The 12,472-nt window shown below is 44.2% G+C and overlaps 1 protein-coding gene across 14 annotated transcripts in view; it reads right to left on the bottom strand.

Moving 5' to 3' along the window:
* DYNC1I1 (dynein cytoplasmic 1 intermediate chain 1) overlaps positions 1-4,224 on the bottom strand; it is a 194,219-nt gene extending 189,995 nt beyond the window's left edge. For 8 of the 14 annotated variants that reach the window (XM_061468520.1, XM_061468526.1, XM_061468523.1 and 5 more), the window contains exon 1: positions 4,006-4,223. The gene's annotated coding sequence lies outside the window, so the exon portion shown is untranslated. Of the gene's footprint in view, positions 1-4,005 lie in introns of all 14 variants that reach the window. The other 6 variants (XM_061468517.1, XM_061468522.1, XM_061468519.1 and 3 more) reach the window with 1 other exon arrangement.
* Positions 4,225-12,472: the final 8,248 nt, after the last annotated feature.

The raw sequence follows: 12,472 nt of genomic DNA, 5'->3' as shown, positions 1-12,472 counted from the left end.
TTAACAGCCAAGGAACACAAGAGTCATCTGCCAGTGATTATTCAACAGGTGGCACAGGTGTCTGCACCCCGGTCAAAGCAGCAGTTACACAGGACCTCATCAAAGCCAATACAAAGACTCTCATTGGCTTCAATAGTCTGGAGACGTTTCACAGCTTTCAAGCAATATACAAAGCTGTCACAGTTTCAGTTGGAATACAGTTAATTTTCTTCCTAGTTGCTGCTGGGGTTAAACCAGCATAGCTGGTGACAATAGCTGACTCCTGCCATCACTCTAGAGGCTAGATTCACCACCACAGAAGCCACAGAGAAACTCCTGTTACTATCAGCAGCAATAGGGCTGGGAGCTCTGCCCTTAATACTTCAGCACGGAGTTACAGTGTGTTGCCCACAAAACACTTCTACAACTGCCACTCTTGCTCTGTGCCTTCTGCTGTTGCGAAGCACTCCCAGGCACTCACCAGAATGCTTTTGCTTCAAATGGGAAAACAAAAAGTGTTGAAGAAGCACAGTAAAAAGACAGAGGGGGTATAGTCTTAAGCTCAGGAGGAGTTGGGACAAATGATCAGAGGTGTCTTGTGTCTATGAGACCTAGTGGTTCCCACATCAGCCTTCTTCGCAGCTTCCTGCAGCTCCTGCCATCTTCCTGGAAGTAGCAATTTCCCAGAAAATTTGGCAGATGATGCCACCTAAAAAGAATGGTACTGGGGAAGCAAGCTCACGTATACTGTATACTGCCTTAATTTGAGCACTTGCAGATGGCCAAGTGAACAACAGCTCCCAATGTCATGTCTGACTAAACAGAGTTAGCACGGTTTTAGATGGGTAATTACCAACCAGCAAAAGGGACATATTGTGTCTCTCCGAGACTTAGACTGAGCCAGGGTCTCTGGCTGCCACTGCAGCTTTTTCAGACACTTCTTTTCAGATTATTCAGATTTTCTGGGTTTTTTTTTTTAAAAGCAGCATCATTCCTGCATTACCATTTCTGCCTGCTTATATAGGTCAGCCAAATAGAACACGATACCATACCTCATCTGGAAATCAACCCTGCTTATGAACACATAGATGGGTATTCACCTGTATAACTTGTGTTGCTCAAATGAACTAAAATAAGCTACGCTGACAAAAGCGCAGTTTTACTAATACAAGAAGCATCTGTACTAAGGGCACATTGCCAGCATACTCGATCGGTATTCCTGCCAGAAAATGCCCCCTTTACACACAGACTATGTCTACAGCCATTATGTCTTGTTTCACTTAAGGTTTTAAAAACAAAAATATGAAAATATCATATGTGTACTGCACTGAGGTCATGACGTTTGGCTACGGCTGCAGAAAGGCTGAGACTGTACCGCTGCAGATATGAATTTCCATGAGCACCTCAGTGGTGATTGCAGTGTTAGCTTCCTCTAACTTCCCTGCAAATTAAAGCCCATGGGTAGGAGAGGGAGGATCTTTCTGTTAACATCCCACCACCACCTCCAAGTGGCATGTTGTTTTGGCACTAGGCATTAGGAGCTCTGAAACATTCTTAATTACTACTTCTGTTGTTGGTCAAGGCAAACAGGAGCTCAACAGGGCACTCAAGGCATGGCACTAGTTAATGAGCCTGAGTAGTCCTAGAAGGAGACCATGAACATATTTAAACCTTTATGAGAAGTCAAATTTGAGGAGCTGAAAGATACCACATGATTACCTGAATCATTAGCAGGAGCTGGTGAAGCTTTGAGAAACAACAACGCCTTTCTGTACCCTTATGTTGTCCTATTTTGCTCCCTTATCTTCCCTCCTCCACCCCCCCAGTCTATTTCACCTCTTTGTCCAGTGTCCTGCAACAGAGGAACCTCTATCACAACCCATTGAGCCCAGCTCTGTCTAATATTCCTTCTCCCTCTCCTTGCAGATTGGAAAACTGACCATAGCAAGGAATGAATCTTAAAAACTGTCTTACAAAAGAAAAGGAGACCAAGAGACTTGATCTGTTAATTTATTTGAATAAAGCAGGTAAGGTCTTGCTGCATCATTTAGAATACCTACACTGAAGACAGGTGCTAAAGCAAAGCTTTTATCTGTGAGAGTCATAGCAGGAACCAGGAACCTGAAGCTGGAAAAACACAAGCTGGAAAACAAACAAATGCATTTCAGTAATGAAAAAAAAAATAGGCACTGAAAGGCATCACAAAGGAGGGCAGCTCACTGCCCTTCCTCCTATAGAAAGAGCTGGAACGTCAGCTTCTTAATTTAAGATCTGCAGGGTACAAAAGAGTATTTGCCTGACTATTCTTTGAGTCCCCAGATTTCCAAATTCTGAATAATGATTGTACACGGAGGGTGTGGTTTATTGCTGCTCCTTTAAATTAGAGTCCTCTCCTAAACTACGGATGAGGCAGCACTGCAGTTAATACATTGTTACGGTAGCCTAATTTGAGGCTGAGGTGTTTAGAGACAAGAGAAATCCAGCTAATCCAACTCTAAACATAATCTCTTGAACCACTACATACCTGGCCCTCAGAAGTCTTTCATATGTCAAGGAAAAGGATAGCAAACCCCAATCCTCAAAGGACTCTGTGCACAGAGAAGAAGGTGCAGAACGGACAACACAGTTTGCATTTTCATGGACTGTATATGGATGGTTTTGGGAAAACAAAATGAAGCAGAGGACAGTTATCAGAGTGAGCACTCCTGGGAGAAAAGACCTGGGTGCAGCCCCAAGTTTTGTGTTGAGGAAACCCATTCTTCCTGAGAAATGCTACACATAAATCACAGGAGTTTTATCCACCTTCACTAAGCATGGAGACTGTTACTAGAGATGTTCTCTAAAATGAAAGAAAGTAAAAAGAGGAAGTTAAAAGCATCATAAAACATCTAACTTCTCATTAACTGCTTCTCATTAACTTAGCAAGAACAAATGAGGCACTTCAGCAAAGCACATTGGTATTAACAGAAGTGAAATTCCTCAGTGGCCCTGATGATACCATCTATCAGGAGATAGACGGTCTCAGGATTTGGATTTCCATTCTGAGACAGGTTTTGCAGCACTTTGCTTCATGATGTTTAGAGATATTTCAGGGGTAATTTAATGTCCTCACACAGAAGCAAAGAGCTGACAAAACCCTGTGTGTCAGGATAAATTACCGGGTGCAAGTGCCAAAGCCACGTTCCAACTTCATGTCAGGTCTTTCCATCTTGTCCCCCTATAATAGCAGGTTAGGCTGTTTGTTGTGCTGAGAATCCTTATTTTATACGTATTTATATAAATCTAAATACATATTTTATATGTATTTATAGTTGAAACTTTTACTTTCTGTCAATGCCAGTATTGACAGAGAAACATAGTTTATTCCAGACAGTAAAAGAGGGGCTTTGTCTAGGAAATGTCTAGGGACCATATGGTTTCTGCCGACCCAGGGGGATTCTCAGCTCAATGTAACCGTAATAACAGCCTTCTGAAAATGTAATTCAATGGACTATTAGTGAAAAAGGCCTCTCGCTGATTCCCTCCTTCTCTCACCCTTCTAGGGAATTACCTTAGGAACGGGAAAAGATCTAATTGTCTGCTGTCGTCATGGACTTGGGCAAACCCGCTGTTGCGGGTTTTATTCTTTGCTGGGCAAAGAATTAAAGATAGGAAACTTTTTCCCACCCACTCCGCTTTGCATTAAGGCTGCTCGGCGCTGACACACAAGCCGGGGAGCCTGCGACAGTCCCTGCGGCGGAGCGGGGTACCACTGTGCCGGGGCCAGTGTCGGTGGCGGGAGGAGCCCCAAGGACTGGAGCAGGTGATGCTGAGGCCGGCAGGTCTCTCCGCAGCCCTCCCGGCCGCTCCCGCCCCGGAAAGGGTGGAAAAGCCCACTCCCGGAGAAGGCCAGCCGGTGCCTGCGGGGCAGCCGGAAGATGTCCGGGGAGCATCTTCGGCTGCCGGTGTGCATCCCAAGGAGCGCCCGCCGCGCCGCCCTCCCAAGGGAGTCCCCTCTCGTCTCCGCCGCCTGCCGCGGTGCCTTACCTCCCGGAGGGGCTCCCGGCGCCGTGCAGCCCTCACCGAGCCCCCGCCGCCGGGGGAGCGGAGGGATGCCCCTCTGCCCGAACGGCTGCTGCCGGCGGCGCTGCTCCGCGCCGTGCCGCTGCAGCAGGACGGCCGCCGCCGGCTGAATGTGCTGTCTCACGCTGGACAGGCTCCTCCCGAGAGCTGCTGCTGCCGCCTTCCTCCTCCCGCCTCCTCTCCTCTTCCTCCGCCCGCGTGCCCCCGGTAGCGACACCCCCTCCCCCCACCCCCGCCCGGCGGAACCGGGGCGGGGCCGCGGGGCAGGTGGCGGCTGCGGGGCCTGCGGGGGAAGCGATGTCCCTGCCCGGCCTGGACCCGCTCTCCTGCCCTCCCCCCCCCGGCAACCCCGGCCTGAAGTGCGTTCCCCCGGCTCCTCCGGGGGCCCCTCGCCGTCACCCCCACGCTGGCGCAGGTTTCCCCTGCAGCTGCACGGCTGGCGATCAGCCCAACCACGGTATCACCGTCACCCCCCACAACAGCATAGACATCACCCACCGCAGCATCCTTGCCACTATCCCCACGCAGCAGCTGTCAGCCCCACAATGGCTTAGCCATCACCCTCAAAGCTGCCTACATTTATTCCCAATGCCTGCCTCTACTTCAACCTTACCATCACCCCGCAGTGTCCTCCCCATCACCCCACAGCAACCCAGCCATCAGCCCTACCATGCTTTGGCCATCAGCCCCATAGTAGCCTGGTCAACTGTCATGAGGGCTGCAGACCCCTGCTTATGCCCTATCCTTTTGGAGAACAGGGAGAGCTCCAGAGCAGGTGAATGATACCCAGTTTTCACGGTTAGACAGGGGTAATGCTGCCCAAAGGCAGAGGATGTTTTTTTGTCCCTGTTCCCTCAGATCACTCCTGTGGGGACAGGTATCATTAAGGAGGGCCAAACTTCTTCTAGAAGCACACCCACTCCTCTTCCCACACCATCATGTCCTCCTGGGGAAAGCAGCCAAGCAGAGCTGTTGGAGGTAGTCCATGTTCCTGCAGATAACATCCATCTCCGGTGTAGATAATCCAGCTTTCCTCTCCCTCTTACTGCACATGGGTATATTGCCTTACACAGGAAGAAAACACACACCCTTTGGTACCATGGTTTGCTCCTTAAAAACATGATGTCCTGGACATATGACTCACTGTGATATGACTCAGCCCTCTGGTCCGAGAGACCAGGAGAGGTACCCTTCTCAAACCTGTCCCTGGAGCCATGTTTGGTCACCATCATTCCAGGTCCAGGGCCTGTCCTGGGAAGAGTGAGGTATACCCAAACAACTGAAAAGCCATTCACATCACCTCCAGCTCCTGTCAGATCCAGCTGGAGTACACCTGGCCGTGGGACAAAGAACCCTGAGGAGGTGCAGCATCCATTGAGGGTAATGAAATAACGGTTTCACAATTTAGTTGGAGTTGAAGCAGGAAAGATTTGTATCTTGCTGTCCTGTAAGAACCCTTAAAGAGCAACCTCTGCTTGTGCAGGCTAGAGCGTGTGGGAAAGAGCCTGTGGGTTTAAATGCATGGTTTGGAAAGCTTCACATTTGGGGCACTCATTTTGCAACTCTCTATTAAAATAAGGCTCTTTCAAAATCAGACACTCAAAACTGAGCTTCAGAAAGTGCTGTTTGCTTTTGGAAGTGTTGGCCTTTCTCTCAGCTTTAGCATAAATCCCACAGGGTTTGTTTTGGTTTGTTTGGATTGTGCATCATTTGCAAATTCCCTGCAAACTCAGCAGATGCCTTTAAGTTGTTCCTGACCTAAGAGGGACTTGAGGTCATTTAGTATTCCTGAATTGACAGATCAGACTGGTACTCCACAGTGCTTGAGGTTCTTGAGTGCCATGAGGTTCTGCTAACATACACATATAACCATGATGACATCTTGTACATGTAACATAGTATCATAGACTATATGTATCATGCAATCACACTGTAGGATAATCATAGAATCACAGGATCACAAAATGGTTTCGGCTGGAAGGGACCTTAAAGCTCATCCAGTTCCCCCTGCCATGGGCAGGGACCCCTCCCACTAGAGCGGGTTGCTCAAAGCCCCATTCTACCTGGCTTTGAACACTACCAGGGATGGGGCAGCCACAGTTTCTCTGGGACAACCTGTGCCAGTGTCCCACCACCATCACGGGGAAGATTGTTTTCCTGATGCCTAATTTAAATCTACACTCTGTCAGTCTGAAGCCATCTCCTCTCATCTTATCACTATATGCCCCTGTAAAAAGTCCCTGTCTCTGATATGTCATTAGTAAGTCTTCAAAGTTTACTAAATCCTACATTTTTTGTTACAACAGAGTGCTATTTTATATTCCACCAATTACTCACATAGGATGCTTTTTTAAAAAGCATTCTAAACCATAGTTCAATGTGACACAGTTTCAATGTTTGTTATATTCACAGAGCAGAGGTGATCCGCTCTTTTCAAGGTATAAAAATAAAGCACCAAAATGGAAATGTCAAGGAAAAACTGTAAAAAAAACCCACCATGAAACACAATGACAGGTGTGGTAAAAATTATTATTGAGTAATGGGAAGTCCTATATAGAAAAGTTTGTAAAGAACTTCAATGGCTGGGGTAGTATAAAAAATGCATGTCTTCTCAGAATCAACTGTTGTAAGGAAATTTGGAGAGAAGCAAGTCTTGCTTCATATTCTTAACAGACAATCCTAGGACTGACAAGCTTTGGGAATGCAACAGAAATACACAGCCAACCCATTTTAGGAGTCCTCCTTCGAATTCTTCCTTGAGAAGTTATCCTTCGAATAAGCTAACTTACAAGTGATACTCTGTTCTCTTTGACCTCATTTTTACCATTGTCTTCTCTAATCTTCCACAGCACAAGCTCTCACCATTTTTGCAAATCTCTAGGGATGTAAACTGTACTATCACTAATATTACAAGGGTGAAATCGTTATATTCCAGGAGGATGTGATATTAATTCTTACAAAAAAAAATAAAAAAACAATTCACTATGATCACTAATGTCTCTTCAACAGATTTAATGAAAAACATCCTGTCATTTCGGTATACCCCAGGATGAGTGCTAATTTTACATTTTCCCATTAAACATAACTCCATTTCCATTAAAACCAAATCCATAGAATTATCCAACTCGTTATATTCTGCCAGTAGGCATTCTCTGATTATGTCTCTCTTAATTACCAGGTGAATGTGCAGCAGGGCAGAGTAAAGATTATTTTCAAAACTTTAAAGTTCTCACGCTATGAAATGAGGAGGTAGTTACTGAACCTTGGACTGCTTTATTACAACAACAGAGGGCAAACTTGTCAGCAACCACAGACATGGGACAAGCTGCCTTCCGTACAGCAGAGGTCAGTTGTCCATGGACAGACAGCATCCATGCTGGCATCTGAAGAGAAATCAAAGATTGAGGGGAAGTTTGAGGCTCATCGCAGCCAGGGATTGTGTGGAGTAAAGGCTATGGATAAAACTACACAGATTCAATGTCTTCCTGTCTCCCCTCTTCTATCTTACAGACACACGTGTAAAACTTAGAGGTTTCTGTGGACATTAATAAGTACAATATGTGGTTGATTACCAGATTGGCGAAGTTCAAGAGAACACAATTTCACATCATTTATTTTTGAAGTTACTTTATATAGAGTTGTTCACATGTAAGTTACTAATGAAGACTGGCGTAAGTTGCTCTGACAAGCTAATAACCATTTATGATGCAACATGAGACAAATAATTAGTAGTGCATTGCATTTCCCTGCCTTAGGCACCAGCAACTCCTACTTCACAAAAGGCAGTAACAAATAAGCAAACCCTCTTCGAAGTTTGTGCCACTGGAAGATTAAAAATGAATTTCAAAGCAGACAGTTCTAAGGCTTAATGGAAATGGCAGCACTTTTTAGACACTTTGCATGATAGGCTTCACCTGGGCTCTGCAAATAACAAAGGATGTTACAAAATGCCTTCCAGCTTTTCAAAGCCAATGATTTAAACAAAGGATCAAAAGGCAGAATGAAATACGAAAGCAAGCTTTAGAAAAGTGGGGAATATCACTTCTGAAGTCACGTCTATTGTCATGGCAGTAAAGTCACTATAGCGCACTATTCCACATGGCATTAGAAATCTTTTCTTTATAAATAAACTAGTTGGTTAGTCTTGGAAGAAATACATGGGTGGCTACTTGGTTATGAAAAAGTGAAGCAGAAAGTATTTGAGGGCTTTTCTTACTGCTTGCTAAAACCAGTCAGTTTTCCAGGCAGATCACTGAACTGAAATTTCTGCAAGCCTGAATATTCACAGTAGGTGCCAGAATATAAATGAAGACTTTAAATGTATCTGGTATGTAGTCACTAATAGTTCCTCTGACAATTGATTTGCTATTGGTAGATTGCCAGTTTCAAGATCATTGCACAAACACATGTGCAAAGCTAAAAAAACATGTATCTTAGAAAGGACAAATTATATCTCGGAATCAATATAAGAGATGCAGAATTTAAAGGGAGATCTGTGGCACACAGGTGAGTTCCACATTGTTAAAGATTCGGGTTAGTCTTCAAAGATACTGCAACTGTGCGCTCTCAGAAACAATTATTTTAGTGACAGGCTCACTGAGTCTATTAATCTGAGTCTATTTTCTTGCTTAGTTCCTCACTTTCCTATAACATTGGCACCTAAGGGATTAGTTGGAAGGCTGGAAAATAATAGTTTCAACAAAGTTGTATGGGACCATGGATAACTATGGAACTTAGAAGATATGAGGTACTGGTTTCAGGATCTGAAAATCAGCCCAATTGCAGTGGCCCACATGATGCCTGGAGCATCCACAGAAGCAGAATAAAGCTGCAGCAGTATATTTCATTTTGCTGCTATTTGGGCAACAGAAAAACAAATTAAGGGCGTGGCAAGAAAAACATTGGTACTTGCAATACAGGAAAACGTGGTCGTGTTCAAACTGAGCAGCATTGGACATTTTAATCTAGTGGGGGTTTTGTTTAGTTTAGTTTTGTTTTTCCCAGAAAGTCTCAGCTCCATCCTTGCTGTTCCTACAACTGGCCCTCTGAAGCCCTCACTTGTCTCCTCTGACAGCTTCACTTCACCTTGAAAGCTCTCTCAGCTTGTTTGGCTTGTGGAGACGCAAATATGGATAATGTATGGCCTGTTACCCTATAGAAGAATCCTAGTTCAGGTTAAGAGAAAGAGGAATAGCAGCATGCCCTCCTTTCCATCCTACTTTCAAAAAATGACAAAACTAACTTCATTCACAAAGTTAACTATACATTGTGATTGATGTACTCACTATATTTCCTATTTTTATGAGACTATAAATTCTTCAGCCAATCTGTCTATACAGTAGTTAGTAGATTAAAGTGTCAGCTGTGATTGAAAAAGCTTGGTGAGCTGTAGTATAAATGTTAATGGATAATAATAAGCACCAACTAAAATAGCAATTAGCTGGAAGTTGGAAGGTAGCTCTCTACATTTCTGCAAATTGATCAAATCTTAGCAGAGCAGCTCTAAGCAGGATGTCTGTGGATTCAACCTGGTTCTTAGGGTAGAAGTCATTCCAAGGAATCCTAGTCTTTCCATGAAGATAACCATTCTCCAAGAATCTGTCTTTTTTGTGTTGTCCGAAAGCTCAACAGTACTGTACATCTCACATAGGAATCATGAACATGACTTCACATTTGAGACTCTGGCCATTAAAACACATCATTACCCAGGCTTCTGGTTTTGCACTTTTAACTGAGGTACGGAAATGGCATGCAGGAAAGAAAGCCTCCGGAAATTTTGTTCCTGCCTTTGTAAATAGCAGGGGCTTGCCACATAAAACAACTGGTTCCTCTTATTTGAAAAGGTTCAGTGTACTGGGAAGGGCTTGGAAATATAGCAGCAAAGCAGCAAACTTGGGAAGGAACTGGAAGGTTCTGGGAGGTACTTCCCCAAGCTTCCTGGCGAGACAGACTCAGTGGCCTGTAGAGGACTTCAGGCTTGAAGGGTTTTACTGTGTTTTGATACTGTGCTCATTCTGAATTAGTAAGGAAGCTGTGCAAGGAAAGCTCCACAACTTGTATGGTAGAGAAATGGGCTTGGGGCAGGACTGAGTGAGTGGCTTCAGGTACGTAGACTTACTCTCTTAAAAACCACACTAAATAGTTGTCTCCAATCAGCTCTGTTTTGAATTCCTGATGATTTAGGAACTTCATTGAATGCAACAAAAGAAATGGCTCAGTTTACAGAATTACTAGCAGCACTCAGATCTTCAGAATCATTGGGTCCTTTTTTACATAAAGCTGTCTCATTTCTCCACACCACTTTTGGCTTGAAATCCAGTCACTCATGCTTGATTTGAAACAACAACAATTTTCATTTTTACAAACATTAAAGGATGCTACATTTCTTTATTGGATTCCTGAAACCTCCGAAATATTAACTTGAAACTTAGCTTTACCAGTCAAAGTTAAAATCAGCTGTACATACAAGGCGATCCATGAATTTAGTACATCATGAAGATGTATTCAAATGTATGAAACCAGCTAAGTGCTGTTTTTGACAACAAACTGGACCTTATGTCAGATTATTCATATGCTTGAGAGTAAAAATGCATTATGGAGAGAAAATCCTAAAAGAAATGTCTCTTTGCTCTGTCCCTTACTTTTCATACTTGGTTCTGCCCAAGACAGGCTTCTCCATTATGCCTTAACCATGAACTGGATGGACTAATTGGTGTAAATCAATAGGAAATTGTGGCCTTAATGTCCCATCTACAGAAACAAAAAGAATAGGTACTAATTATAGTAGTGATCTGGATCTCTTCGGAAGTTGCTATCAATGTGTCAGTGCACAACAAAAGTTTCTAAGCAGTGTCCTAGCTCTGGGTTTATGCTGCAGTCTTAGAAAACCACTTATCTGAGGCCTGAGACATCCAGTCCTGTCCATGGATTCCACTCTTTAATATGCTCTTCTTATATATACCCATTGCTTGTTGATAAACAGGCCTGTCTTTTTGCTTTCTCTCCCTCATTTCTCCTGACTTGAAGTCTCTAGATGAGGATAAGCAGCTATGCTTGCCTGGAGGTCTGGATGACACTCACAGAGGGAAGATGAAAGCAGCAGCAGAGAAATATAACAATTTAATCTTCTTAAAAAGGGATAGCTGATAAAACAGTTCTGGGGTAGGACTTGTTCCACTGCTTTGAACTGCTGCTTTGTTAAGGGAATTTAATGTTGCAGTGTGTGAGCATTATTTCAGCATTGCTTCTGATCCCCAGTCGCTGTCAGTGCCTGGAGTTGTGTATGCTTTTTTTCTCATTGAAATCTAAAAATAAATGCTGAAGGAACAGGGGAAATTACTGGTGAATGTGATGAGCTTTCAGACACAGCAACCATCTTAGTAAGAAAGCCTAAGGGAAAGATATGGTAGCACAGACTGTTCCACCAAGACAATGCACATTAAAATTCAACAGACAAGTGGCCTTCATACCCAGGCTTTTGGAAAATCAAATCACTTATGCATTTCAGTCTAGAGCTAGGAGGCTGCCTCCATATAGCCAGAATGAATAGGGTTGCTTAGCATGACTTGAACAGAGCTACCTGTCCTTACTTCATGCCTGAACAGAGAGCTGTGTGTCAGTGGCATAAAGAAGGTAAGGTGATTTGGGATCCCTCAACTCACAGGACACATTATGATTTGGGACTAAAAGCAGGCAGGCATCTAGTGCCATTTTAGACACTGTGGGGCATGACAATGATTTATCTTGACTACTTCCCCACAATTTTTAACACACCCATCTCCTGCACTGAGATATCTGTGCTTGGCAGGCAGCTCAGTTCCGACATTTTTGCTTTGAGGGATGCCTATGTCACTCTCACATATATAAAACTGACACATCCTCACTAATCCATCCCCAGTGATGTAGGCATTTCATGGCCAGTGCCTTTCTCAAGGTCTGCTCATCTGCTCTCTCCAGGCACGACAGAATTATGTCTGCACCAAAAAGGCATTTCTAGAATAAGGTGCCAGGGGGAAGAATGAATTTTGTCCACTGGTAATAAAAAATCTGGCCCCACTGTGCTTAGCCTACAGCTTAGTGGAGACTGCAGAAGAAACCGAGGCAGGAAATTGTACACTAGATGGGTTTAAAGACAGTCAATTAGAGTAAATAGGGAGAGTTTAAGGCCTGGGATGAAATTTAGGTCTGCATGAGTTCAGAACGAGCAGCTCTGCAAGATACAGGTGAGGGTTCAAGAGCAATAGTGTTAAGGATTGATGAGGGCCTAAAAGGGATCACTGCGCCATCCCTTGTCTCCTAGAATTGTGGTGGAGGAACTCACCCCATAGCCTTTTGAGGAAGGAGGTTCTGGCAGGAGCTGCAGAGGCTGAGGTGATGGTAGCTCCAAGAGTAGTTCTCTGTGAATTAATGACAGCTGTCACAGCACAATCAT

Source organism: Pezoporus flaviventris, unplaced genomic scaffold (genome assembly GCF_033815535.1).
Source record: "Pezoporus flaviventris isolate CSIRO_AGI_PZ_B2104156 unplaced genomic scaffold, CSIRO_AGI_Pfla_v1 ptg000047l, whole genome shotgun sequence".
Classification (NCBI taxonomy): domain Eukaryota; kingdom Metazoa; phylum Chordata; class Aves; order Psittaciformes; family Psittacidae; genus Pezoporus; species Pezoporus flaviventris.
This window is presented reverse-complemented; position numbering and strand designations above follow the sequence as displayed.